At 40.2% G+C, this 12,974-nt stretch overlaps 1 protein-coding gene across 6 annotated transcripts in view; it reads left to right on the forward strand.

Moving 5' to 3' along the window:
• LOC121275666 (FH1/FH2 domain-containing protein 3-like) overlaps nt 1-12,974 on the forward strand; it is a 592,370-nt gene that overhangs the window by 507,095 nt on the left and 72,301 nt on the right. The gene's annotated exons all lie outside the window — the stretch shown is intronic.

Raw genomic sequence — 12,974 nt, forward strand, 5'->3', positions numbered from 1 at the left:
TCAGGAAAGGCTGTGGGGCTCTTTCCTCATGAATAGAGATTGGGATGTTACTTGATAGAGGGGCTTGGTAGGATAAACGTTGAAAGGACATTTTCATTTGCAGAGGAGCCCAAAACTTTGGGCCACAAATATAAAATGGTCACTAATAAATCCAGTAAATATTTCAGGAAAAACCATGAAATGGTTGAGGTGAATAGCATTTAACATTTAAGGCACAACTAGATAGGCACATGAGGGAGAAAGTTTAAGATGAAATTACCCCTTAACTTTCTACGTTCTGGGGAACGCAAGGCTAGTGTTTGCAATCTCTCCAAACAACCTAACTCTTGGAACCCTGCTGACATACTATACCGGTGAATCTGCATTGCATTCCTTTCAAGGCCAACTATGCCAGTTCAAAGCTGTGCTAGTCTGCACGCCAATCTGTCATATTGTGAAAAACATCCAGCTTGTACCATCCTGATTTTACTGCCTACATCTCCCAGCATTGTGACGCTGCAGAGTGAGTGGGAGTAGTAAGCATCAATTGTTAACAATTTTATGCTCCCAATTTCAGTCCATCAGGAAGTATGTTAAGAATCTACCCAAATGAATTTAAAGTAGACCCTAAAATGCAATGCAGAGATACATGCCACCTCTCTGCACTGGATTTCAATACAGAATCGAATGGTGAACAGGAACTTTTCCAAGTCACTGGGCTGAATTTTTCCGTCAGCGAGCAAGGGGCGGGGGCCAGCTCGCCGACGCGAAAATGACGTGATGACATTAGGTGGAATCCCCGATGTCATCCTGCCCCATTTAAATATTCAGGAAGGTGGAGGGGACGGCAAAATCAGCTGTGCGCCCACCGACCTGTCAATGGCCAATTGAGGCTAGTGACAGGGTAGTTAAAATAAAGGCCCTGCCTGTCCAACCTTAAGGCTGGCGGGCAGGCCAGGAGCCCTGGCGGGTTTCTGATAATACATGAAACCTCATCCACCGGCGGGATGAAGTTTCATGTCGGTTTTTAAAAAGTTTAGCAATGTTTTTGTACAATTTATTAACATGTCCCATCTCGTGTGACATTGTCACATGAGGGGGACATGTTAATGATTTTTTTATTTTTCTATTTTTACACTTTGACAACCTTTCAGCGATCTCCCTGAGGCAGCACTTGGCCTCAGGGAGATGTGCGCTCTCTCGTGTGCATGCGCAAAAGAGTGCACTCTCGCATTTGGGGTATCTCCCCCCCCTGCTCGCACAGGAAGTGCATAGTGCTTCCCGGTGGACGTCACGCTGGGCGGACCTTAATTGGCTCGCCCACTTAAAATGGCGGCGGGGCCTGTTTCAGCGGCAGCGATTGGCTGCCTGCCCACCGTCGAGTCGGTTGGGCCCACTCTCCCGTCAAGGGCAAAATTCAGCCCACGGTATCAGTCAACTGGCAAGTGTCTCAATATTTCTTGTAAGTAGTTATGTTAAAAGAGAGTAAGAATGTGCATACTTTCAGATATCTTCCATTGTCACTTGATGTTACTTAAATGCATTATAAGATGATTACACTGTATATTTATGGTGTCGTATACAGGAGATACCGTTGCTGGAAATGAAGGCTGCAGTGATTCATCACTGAATGTCAGTGTAATTTTATACAGGAATACATTATGATAAACCTTTATAAATAACTGGTTGGACTTCAGCTTGAATATTGTGTGCAATTCTGGGCACCACACTTTAAAAAAGATCTCAAGGCCTTGGAGAGAGTGCAGAGGAGATTTTCTAGAATGGTACCAGAGATGGGGGACTTCAGTTACCTGAAAAGATTAGGAAAGCTAGGATTTATCTAAGTGCAGAGAGGATTATGGGGAGATTTAAGAGAGATGGTCAAAGTTATGGAGGAGAAACTTTTTCCACTGGCAGGGGCATTTGCAACCAGTGGATGCCAATTTGAGGCAATTGGTAAAAGAAGCAGTGGTGATTTGAGTGTTTTTTTTTAAAGCAGTGAGATATGATTTGTAATGCAGTCCAAGAAAGGGAGGTGCAAGCAGATTCAGTAATAACTTTCAAAATAGGATTGGGGAACTTATAGGGCTATGGGAAAAGAGCAGGGGAGTGAGACTAATTGGATAGCTCTTGTAACGAGTTAGCATAGGCACAGTGGGCTGAATGGTCGTCTTCTATTATATATGATTCTATGGTCAGCAGTAATACTGTAGTTACAGCACAGCTACTGGACTCTGGTCAGTATCACTAGTGTGATGCATAGCTGAAAAACTAGCATTATACTGCCAAGTGCACATTGTTACAGACCTCAGTGCCACTTATAACAAAGGAGCTCTGTTGCGTGCGTGCATGAACATTAGCATGCAGCTGCACTCACAGCACAGCTAAACCTTGAGACAGATGGGAGTGTTTCCTTTCTCTTAGCATTAATAAAATGCTGTTTTCAAAGTGTCAGTGGACCCGAGATGAGCTTCTAACTATATAACCACACCATCACTAAGACTCCACCCCGCCTCAGCTCATCGGCTGCTGAAATCCTCATCCATGCCTATCTCTTAGACTTGACTATTCGAATGTACTCCTGATTTTCCTTGCATATTTTACCCTGAAATTGAGGTAATCCAAAAATCTGCTGCCCATTTACCCATCACCCCTGTACTCGTTGAAGTGTATTGACTCCCAGTTAAGTAATGTCTCAATTTTAAAATTCTCATCCTTGTTTTCAAATCCCTGCAAGGCCTCACCCCTCCCTATCTCAGTCATCTCCTCCAGCCCTACAACCCTCCGAGATATCTGTGTTCCTCTAATTCTAGCTTCTTGAGCATCGCTGAAAATTGGTGGCTGTGCCTTCAGCTGCCCAGGCCCTAGTCTCTGAATTGCCTCCCTAAACCTCCACTATGCTACCTTCCATTCTTCCATCAAGACACACCTATCTCTTCAACCAACTTTTTGGCCATCTGCCCTAGTACCTCCTGATGACACTCAGCTTTGTTTTATAATGCCCCTGGGAAGCAAATTGGGAAATTTTATTATATCAAAGGCACTGTATAAATGCAAGTTGTTGTTTCAGACAGCACAATGTTGCTCATTATTCAGTGCTAAATCACAATAGTCCAACATTTCCTGAAAACATAGTGTAAGGCTAAATTTCAGTGGAAAGATTGAGGAAAGTGATCATTTTCCATTGTTGTGCTAGGCCCAAATTTCTTTGCTTTTTTGCATTGATTGAGTGAAAGCTGCACTGAATATTGAACCACTTATTTCACGTGGCTCCACATCCCGTGTAAACATCCAAAGAATATTTCCTCCGTTTACCACCATTCTGCATGGGGGCATTTGTATGCTTCATATTTTAGGCATAACAGGGCCCAAAGCCATATTTCTCATGCATTAAGGCTTTTGTTTTCATTATTTCCTATGGTGTATACTATAGGTATATACCTATGGTATATTTTCTATATCTTTGAATCCATTTTTATTGCAATATCAGTTACATGCAAAAAAAGAATGCATGATAAACATGCTTTGCTAATGTACATAAATTATTGGTTGATTGCTTCAAATGTGTGACTGTAGAAGAAGAAATTTGGCATATCTTTATTTGATCTCCACCTTCTGCTAATGAGATTGTCAGGAACTTTTGGCAAGCCTTAAGATTGGTGCAAATTTTGATGTCACTTGTGGCTCATGGTGTTTGAGGACGTTACAAACCATTCACTTATATCCAGCAAAGGACGGCTGGTATGAAAAATGGAAAAAATGTACTTTTGGAATGGAAGTTGGTCTTTTGAGATTGGTGTTGAAAAGCACATGTTTGGGCAAAGCAGAGGGGGGTTTTAATCTGCGTATAACCCATGCTATATGTACCTGTGGAATATTCTATACTAACTGGATAAAAAAGTAAAGCAATGCTCTATTCTGTGTGGCATTGACAATTCTCACTTTGACAAGGTCAATAATCATTAAAATAGTTCCGGCTTAGGTTTTAACCTGTCGGAATAAATCTAATACAAAAGCAGAATACTGTGGATGCTGGAAATCTGAAATAAAAATAGTAAATACTAGAAATGCTAAGCAGATCAGGCAGCATCTGTGGAGGGAGAAACGGAGTTAACAGTTCAGAGCAGATCTGAAAAATTGTCAGCCCGAAATGTTAACTCTGTTCCTCTCCATAGATGCTGCCTGAACCTGCTGAGCATTTTTAACATTTTCTGTTTTTGCTTTAAAACCTAATTGACCAGCAACTCCTTCATTTATCCCTCAGGCTATCACAGGGGGACCTTGCCTGTGCTGCTGGAATAAGTTTAATGTCTACGTTAGCCTAATTAACCATAATGGATTCAAGATGGCACCTAATCATTACAGTCTTTCAACTTACCCCTAGATCTTCAAAAGAAAAGACAATGTTTAGTTGTCTCCAATAGGAGCATTTCTAAATTATCTATTTTGATTCCCCCTCAGCGAAGCAAATTTAAATGCCCATCAAAGCAAAATATCTTTATAATTACACTAGCTATAGAAATTATAGACCAGATTTACTTGAAGCAAGGTGTCCCATGGCATGCCTGTTGAAATTGTTTATACATGTTTAGGTTTTAACTGTTATTGGCAAGGGCAACAGGACAATTAGACCTTGGTGAACAATGTGACCAATAATGTATCTCTTTAACCAATGAAACTAGAGGATTGAGCAATGAACAAGAGGAATAACGGAGAATGAGCTAAATTAGAATGTGTGAATTCAAAGTCATGTCGGGTACAGAAAGAGAAATAAAGAGAGGGAAAGAAAAATTGGATGAAGAGAGCATAGGAGACAGAAAAAGTAAGGAAGCATTTAAAAAAATTAAATATTACATTTTGAGAATCTCCAGCAACAACTCTCAACCTGAGAAAGTAAGCTGCATACTTAGAATTGCTGTTTATGTACAAGAGAGGTTGGTAATCACTAATACTTTTCACAAAATTGACATGGTAGCTATGCGGTTGATTACAAAATTTAACTTCCTGTGGGGGGTTAATTACGGAATTAAAATGCAAATCCATGAAACTAATGAGGAGATTAAGGATGAGATGCTATTTTCATAAAGTTAATGATGGCACAGCATGAATCAGCCAGCAACTTGGGATGATTCACGGTTGGCCAGGCATCTCTTCATCACAAGTTACTGGCTGATTTCTGCATTGATAACAGAGTGTCATTGACATACAGTTTTTTCCAGCAAAATGTGGGCCAATATATTTAGGAATAAGAGGTGATCAGGACTAGACCATGACATTTACCACCCTTAGATTTTAAAAAGCATCAGCATTTTCAGCATCATGATCATGATCTGTGTGAAAAGTTTTAAAATTATTGTATATTATTAACCTAGGTCAATGCCCCTCCTCATATATAATTCCTTTTGCAGGAATCTCAAAAGAAGAGTATTTGGAGAGATTGATGTCTGTACCGTTATTTATGATTTGCTATATTCATCACAATACCAATATGAAGATGTTACAGTTTCAGGGCTAATATTGTTGCACAAAGCAGAGAGTTAACATAGTCAGATCTCAAAACCCTTTGTGAAATACTATGCTCTGACTTTGTAGGATAGAATGATGTATTGGGGTCAGAAAACTGCCAGAAAACAAATGATTAATTATTGAAGTTAATGTTTTGTAATGTTGCTGTATTCTATCTTCTGCTGAGCAATGGCTACCACACCTCTGCAAGGTTAGAAGCTGAAAGGGTTATTAGGTTTTGTTGCCTTTTTCTTGCCATTTGAGGCACTTATCTTTGTTTGCTTTGCATTTTTTGAAAATAATACAGTATAATCAGCTTTGAGGGCTACCCATTTAGCAATGCTCAAAACTGCAATAACTTTGAGTCCCTCATGATATTTTCAGCAACAACAACTTATATTTATGTGGCACATTTTGCATCATAAATTGCCCCAAGGCATTTAAGAGCAATATCAGTATAAACATATTTGGCATTTTTTGACACTGAACCATAGGAGGAGAAACCAGGACAGATAACCAAAAGCTTGATCAAGGAGAAAGGTTTTTTTAACAGCATCTTAAAAGAGAAAACAGAAGAGAGAAGTAGAGAGGCAGAGAGATTTTCGGGAAGGAGTTTGAGCGCTTAGGGCCAAGGCAACTCAAAGCACGCCTGTCAATGTGCAGGAGGTCAGAACTGAAGGAGCGCCAAGGCTTGTGGGGCTGCAGGAGGCTGTACAGATAGGGAGGGGTGAGGCGATGGAGGGATTTGATTAATCAAGGATGAGGATTTTAAAATTAAGGCACTGTCGGATGGGGAGCCAGTGGAAGTCAGCTGGCACATGTGATGGACAAATGTGATTTGGAGCGAGTTAAGATATAGGCAACACAGTTTTGGATGAGCACGCATTAATGTAGAGTGGAAGATTGTACCTGAAAGTGTGTCTAAGCAGCATGCAGTTAGTCTGTGTATTGCTTTAAACAGTTAACACCAGTTCCCAAATCTTCTGTTCTCCCACTGAGAATGGTCATCCCCTACAGTCCTTCAATCTGATTCAATTTAGTCTTTTTTGTGGTTGGTTGTTGGAGGTGAATCATCTCCGCTCCAGGACATCGCTGCAGGAGTTCCTTGAGACAATACCCTATATAAAGTTATCTTCAGCTGCTTCATCGATGGCCTTCCTTCCATCATTAGTTCTGTAGTGAGAATGTTTATTGATGATTGTATAGTGATCAGTTCCATTCGCAATTCCTTGTAATGATAAAGCCTGCAACCCCATGCAGCAAGACCTGGACAACATCCAGGCTTATGCTGATAAGTGGCAAGTAATATTTGCAGCATGTGATTGGCAAGCAATGACCATTTCCAACGTGAGTCAATCGCTATCCAATTACATTACCATTGCTGCATCCCCCACCAAAAACATCCAGGAGATCACCATTGACCTGAAACTCAACTGAACTAGCAACATAATGCCATTGTTACAAGAGCAGGCCATAGGCTGGGAATTCTGCAGAGTGTGGCTCACCTCTTGACTATGCAAGTCTTCCTGTCACCAACAAGGCACATGTCAAATGTGTAATGAAGTACTTCACATTGCTTGGATGGATGCAGCTGTGCCAACATGCAAAAGCTCAGCACCATCCAAGGCAAAGCAGTTGATCAGCAGCCCATCCATCATTTAAAACAACAACTCGCTCAACCAGTTGTGTGTCATGATGCTGCAGTGTGTGCTACCTACAGGATGTCCTGCAGCAACACCCCAAGGATTCTTCACTAGCACCTCCCAAGCCTGTGATCTCTCCCACCTAGAAGGACAAGGACAGCAGCTGAAAGTTGCCTCCCAAGTCATGCACCATGCTCACTTGAACATGTGGAAACGTTACTCCATTGCCATTGGTTCAATACCATGAAAGCCCCTTCCTCGCAGCACAGCAGGAGTATCTTCACTAAACAGAATCATCCAGCAAGAAGGCTATTCAGCCCATTGTGCCTTTTCTGGTTCTCTGAAAGAGCTACAAATCTGCCACACTTCCCTGCTCTTTTCCCATAACCCTGCAAGGTTTTCTTGTTTAAGTAGAGATCCAATTCCCTTATGAAAGTTGCTATTGAATCTGCTTCCAGCATCTTTTCAGGCGACGCATTCCAGATCATAACTCGCTGAGTTGAAAAAAAGTTCTCATTCTTCTGCTGGCTTTTATGTTTTTTAAAACAATGTCCTTGGTTACTGACCCTCCTACAAGTCGAAATGCTTTCTCCCTACGCTCTATCAAAGCCCCTCATAATTTTGAAAATCTTCATTAAATCTCCCATTAACCCTCTTTATAATAAGGAATACAATCCCACTTCTCTATTATCCCCAGATAAGTGAAACCCCTTATCCCTGCTATTATTCTATCAAATCTCCTCTTTATCCACTCAAAGGCCTTGGCATCCTTTCTAAAGTGTGGTGCTCGGAATTGAGTAACAAGCTCCAGCTGAAGTCTAACCAATTATTTAGCATGGACTCCAATTGCTCAAAACAGCGACACCGCTACTCGGAATGGACAATAAATGCTCACTTTGCTAGCAACACCCATATCCCAATAATGACTTAACAGAACCATTTAGTTATCCACCCTGTTGGGAATCTCCTCAAAGCATTCAGAGCTAGATTGGTCAGACATAAAAACTAAGAAGGGAAGTTCACAAATCCACTGTGAGTCTTTCTGATCAACTGAATGTCTATGTGTCCAGTCACACTCTGTCCCTAATAACAGATTCCAATAACTTCAACTGACAGGTTACCTTACTTCTGTTTTCCCAATTCCTGCACTTTGCAACATTGTCCTGGAACAGAAACTTTGCAAATATCCAAACACATTGGGCCAGATGTTGCTGGGAGTGATGAGCAAACATTGCCTACTGTTTACTGAACTTACACCTGCTTACAAACTTTCTATGGGCTTTTACATGGCAAGATGCCCTCAGCCAAACAGCATGGTGCCCTCTACAATGCATCTGGGATCCATGAACAAGCAAGTAACTGTGTGTACTTTTAACCAACCAAATTGAAGAATCATTAATGAGCAATTGAACCAGGAAGTTAGAATCATCAATTCAATGCTGAATTAGGTACAAAAAGCGTATACAACAGTAAAGGAATGCAATTTGGAAAAGAAAGGAGACAAAGAAGTGTTTTTTTTTAATGTATTTTTAAATATCTCTAACAATAATTAAAATGTGAAGGAATCAGAATCTACATTTGTTTAAAAAATGCAGTGCCAGAGAGGTTGTTTGGCAGGATTTAAGACATATGCTGTTAAAAGGAAACTTGCACTAGAATGGATAAGCCTTAACTTATTGAATTTGGTTAATATCTACAATGTTGGTATAGGAAATGTACAATACATTTGAATGGGTAGCCAGACAATATTATTTTCATGCATCTTGGGCAGCAACTTCTGGATTTTCATGTCTAACTGCACATCAGTATTGGTAGAAATTGTTGGACGATTTTTTCATAAATAATGGTGAGCATTGGTTGCCTTTATTATTTTCACAGTCAACGATGGCCAGTTGTCAATGTTAATTTAATTTTAATTTTGTTTGGAAAAGCTATTAATGGGAAAGAAGAATGGATGGAAGAACTTGGGGAACAAAGTGCAGATTCTCCTTCTTTGGAGAGATGCAGCCGGGAAAAGCAGAGAGGCAGCTGTGATTATCAACCGGCAACTTACTTTAAGACCAGATTTTCTGAATTTAGTCTTTCTTTGTACAGCTGCAACCAATTTTATGTCAGTAACAACCTTCAACAATGAATTGTACAAATTGCAGTTATAAACATGCTCTTTGCTGCTAACCTTAAAGAGCATTTTTGTTTAAAAAAAAGGAACACCTATAACAAATAGGTAACAAATGGCTTTCAAATGCTTTACTCATAGCGTAAAGTCAACTTTTTTCCCTATAAATTAATATTAGGTGCAATACAACATCTGCATTGTAATTACAGGCTTATAGGCAGCAGAGATTCCTGTACTCTGAGAGAGCAAATTTATTGTTCCTCAGAAGAGGCACATCCAGAACGATTGCCGACAATAAAAATGAAGGAACTTTGTTATAGTTTCTACCCACAGCACAGGCTGAGTTACATAAAATGATAAAATGGTTCCACATGATGTAGGGCAGCAAACAGGTTTTTTTTATTGTAATGCCAAACCATTGTTAGACATGTGTGCAATGAACACATCCGTTACATTGAAATACTGGCAACGATTTCAAAGGTAGCTCTAAAGAAACCTAACACAGATGGCAAAATTTATGTGGCTTGTTGACTATAACTGGAAATGGTAAGGTAGTTAAAAGTGAGTTGTCTATGAATTTTTCAGTAACTATTTAGTTTTGCTCATTTACTCTTAGTGACTCAGCTTTACTATACAGAAGTTAATATTCAGCTCGAAGCTTTACAAATCAAATTTTCAAATTTATGTAGGTTTACTCTTAATGCCCAGCTACAAAATTTCTCCTCATACTCTTGAAACATAACCTGACCCCAAATGTAGCTCTGGTGGGAAAACTGTAACCAATGGCTAGATGCTATAGAAGAGTACCCTGGGATGAGCTTCTCACTTTTCCAATCTTTTGGAATGTCACAGCCATATCCTCAGCACCATTTTTCCTTCCCCAACACATTGTACAACTAAATTCAGCACCTTACTGTGTGGGAAATCATTGGTGCAAATTTAAACTAATTGTTATTTGAGTAGCAATTTTGCATTATATTTTCATACACCTCACCCCTCTCTGCTCATTGACCCACATTGGCTCCTAGTCAAGCAATACCTTGATTTTAAAATTCTCACATTGTTTTCAAATTCCTATGGCTTCGCCCTCCATATCTCTGAAACCTCCTCTAGCCCTATAACCCTCAAAGTTCTCTGCAGTTCCTCAATTCTGGCCTTTTGTGCATCTTTGATTTGAATCCCTCTGACATGGTGGCCGTGCTTTCAGCTGCCTGGGCCCTGAACTCACTCGCCCTCCCTCACTCTCCCACTCTTGCTCTCTCCCACTCCCTCCTCCTTTAAGGTGCTCCTTAAAATCTGCCAAACGTTTGTTCATCTGTCCTTACTTTTTTCATGTGGCTTGGTGTCAGGTTTTGTTTAACACTCCTGTGAAGTGCCCTGGGATCTTTTTCTACACTAAAGGTACTACATCAAATACAAGTTGTTGGCGATGGAGAGAGAGTATGCATAATGCATAGCAGACATTAAATTCTGTGCTCAACAGATGGCTTCTGTCATTGTGATGCCAAAAATCCTGTTATCCAGTACAGTGGGAATATTTAACCTGATGATGTAATGCAGTTTCCCGGATTGTAAATATCAGCTTTTGTTAAGTTTGAATTTCAACCCTGACAAATTTTTGAATCTGTGTAACAGAATTACAGCAGCATTGTTGGAAGGAAGGGTATTAGGGGCATGATGGTACATTAGAAATATTCTAATCCTCAAGTGAAACATTCAGTCAATAATCTCTTCTTAATCACATTTCCCACAAACAGCTTGCAGTTTTGAGTCGCTCTACTGCTCCCTAATAAATAACCCTATTGCCACCACATTAAATGTTTCATTTACCTCCAATTAAACTTCCTACTGTTGTCAAATAGAGAAGCTGTTTGGCCTCCTTCTGTGCCATTAAATTCTGTTTAGTGCAACTGTGATTGTTTGTACCCTTAACAATGTTAATCTTAAGACGCCAATACATGTCTTGGGTAATAAAACCTTATTTGGCCACAGTAATCTAGTGCCTAGGTCACTAAAATGGCAACTATTCAACTATTTCTATCTTAAAACATCTTGGTGTGGCTTTTGCTACATTCTGACTAAAGAGTGGAACAAAATACATTTGCTATATTTGAAATGAAATTAAAGATCTCAAGCCAATAGCTTCAGCACTGGTTCCAGCCAACTGAGTTTAATTTAGTGTCAAAATGGAGTGCAGCTGAGGAAACTGAGTACAGACTTGGAGTTTGGTGAGAGGGGGAGTTTTAATTTTGTTCTTAAATTTTGCTCTTAAAATCAAATCAAGTCAGTAATTAGCAGTTACTGGCGAGTACTGTGTAAGCAGGCTGTTTTTTTTTTTCTTCTTCCAGCTTAGACAGAGTAAACTCACTCTCTGCTATGAGAGCTCAGTAGTTAATTAGCTAACTGGTTGAATCTGGTTACTCTAGCCTAGTTCAGTTGGATATAAATACAGGTCTTTTTAGAGCAACCTTAGCACACGGAGTGCAGATGAGGATACTGAGTGCAGAACTGGAGTTTGGTGAGAGGAGGAGTTCGGGGAAGGAGGTGTTTGTTTCCTTTTTCTATCTTTCTCACCCTGTAGAAATTAGTTCTTGCTTTACCACAGGGAAAGGAGCTAGCTGCTTGATGAGTATCTGGTGAGCAGCTAAGGTGGTTAACTAAAGAAGTTAGGGAGAGCATCAAACATAAGGAATAAGTATGTAAACTGCGCAAAGATGAGTGGCAGGTCAGATGATAGGTCAAAATGTAAAGAATGGCAGAGAATGACTAAAAGGTTAAACAGGAGAAAGAAATTAAAGTATGAGAGGAAGCTAGTAAGAAATGTGAAAATAGATAGTAAGAGTTTCCACAGTATTTAATTGGGAAAAGAGTAGATAAAGTGGATGTTGATCCTCTAGAGAGTGACAATGGGAGTTAATAGTAGATAATAAGGAAATGCCTGATGAAATTAACCAATATTTTGCTTCTGTATTCACAATAGAAGGTATAAAAACATTCCAGTAATAGCAGTAAATCAGAAGGTGGAAGGGAGAGGGGAACTTGGTGAAATTATAATCACCAGGGAGGGGGTACTGAGCAAACCGATGGAGGTGTAGGCTAACAAGTCTCCGAGTCCTGATGGACTTCATCCTAGGGTCTTAAAAGAGGTGGCTAATGAGGTAGTAGATGCATTGGTGTTAATTTTCCAAAATTCCCTAGATTCTGGAAAGGTTCCATCAGTGTGGAAAATAGCAAATATAATGCCTGTACTCAAAAAGGGAGGGAGGCAGAAAACACAAAACTATGGGCCAGTTAGCTTGACGCTTGTTGTGGGACGGGTGTTAGAGCCTATCATTAAAGAGGTTATAGCTGGGCACTTGGAGAAATTCAAGGTAATCAGTAAGATTCAGCATGGTTTTGTGAAAAGGAGATCATGTTTAGCCAATTTGCTGGAGTTCTTTGAAGGAGTAGCATGTGCTGTGGATAAAGGGGAGCCTGTAGACATGCTGTACTTGGATTTCCTGAAGACACTTGATAAGCTGCCAAAGGTTATTGTGGAAAATAAAAGTTCATGGTGCAGAGGGTAATATATTAGCCTGGATAGAAGATTGGCTGGCTGCCAGAAAACAGACAGTATACGTAAATGGGTCTTTGTCTGATTGGCAGGATGTGACTAGTGGAGTCCCGCAGGGGTCTGTGCTGGAGCCTCAACTTTTTACAATACACATCAATGACTTAGATGAAGGGAGCGA

Source organism: Carcharodon carcharias, chromosome 3, assembly GCF_017639515.1.
Source record: "Carcharodon carcharias isolate sCarCar2 chromosome 3, sCarCar2.pri, whole genome shotgun sequence".
Taxonomy (NCBI): domain Eukaryota; kingdom Metazoa; phylum Chordata; class Chondrichthyes; order Lamniformes; family Lamnidae; genus Carcharodon; species Carcharodon carcharias.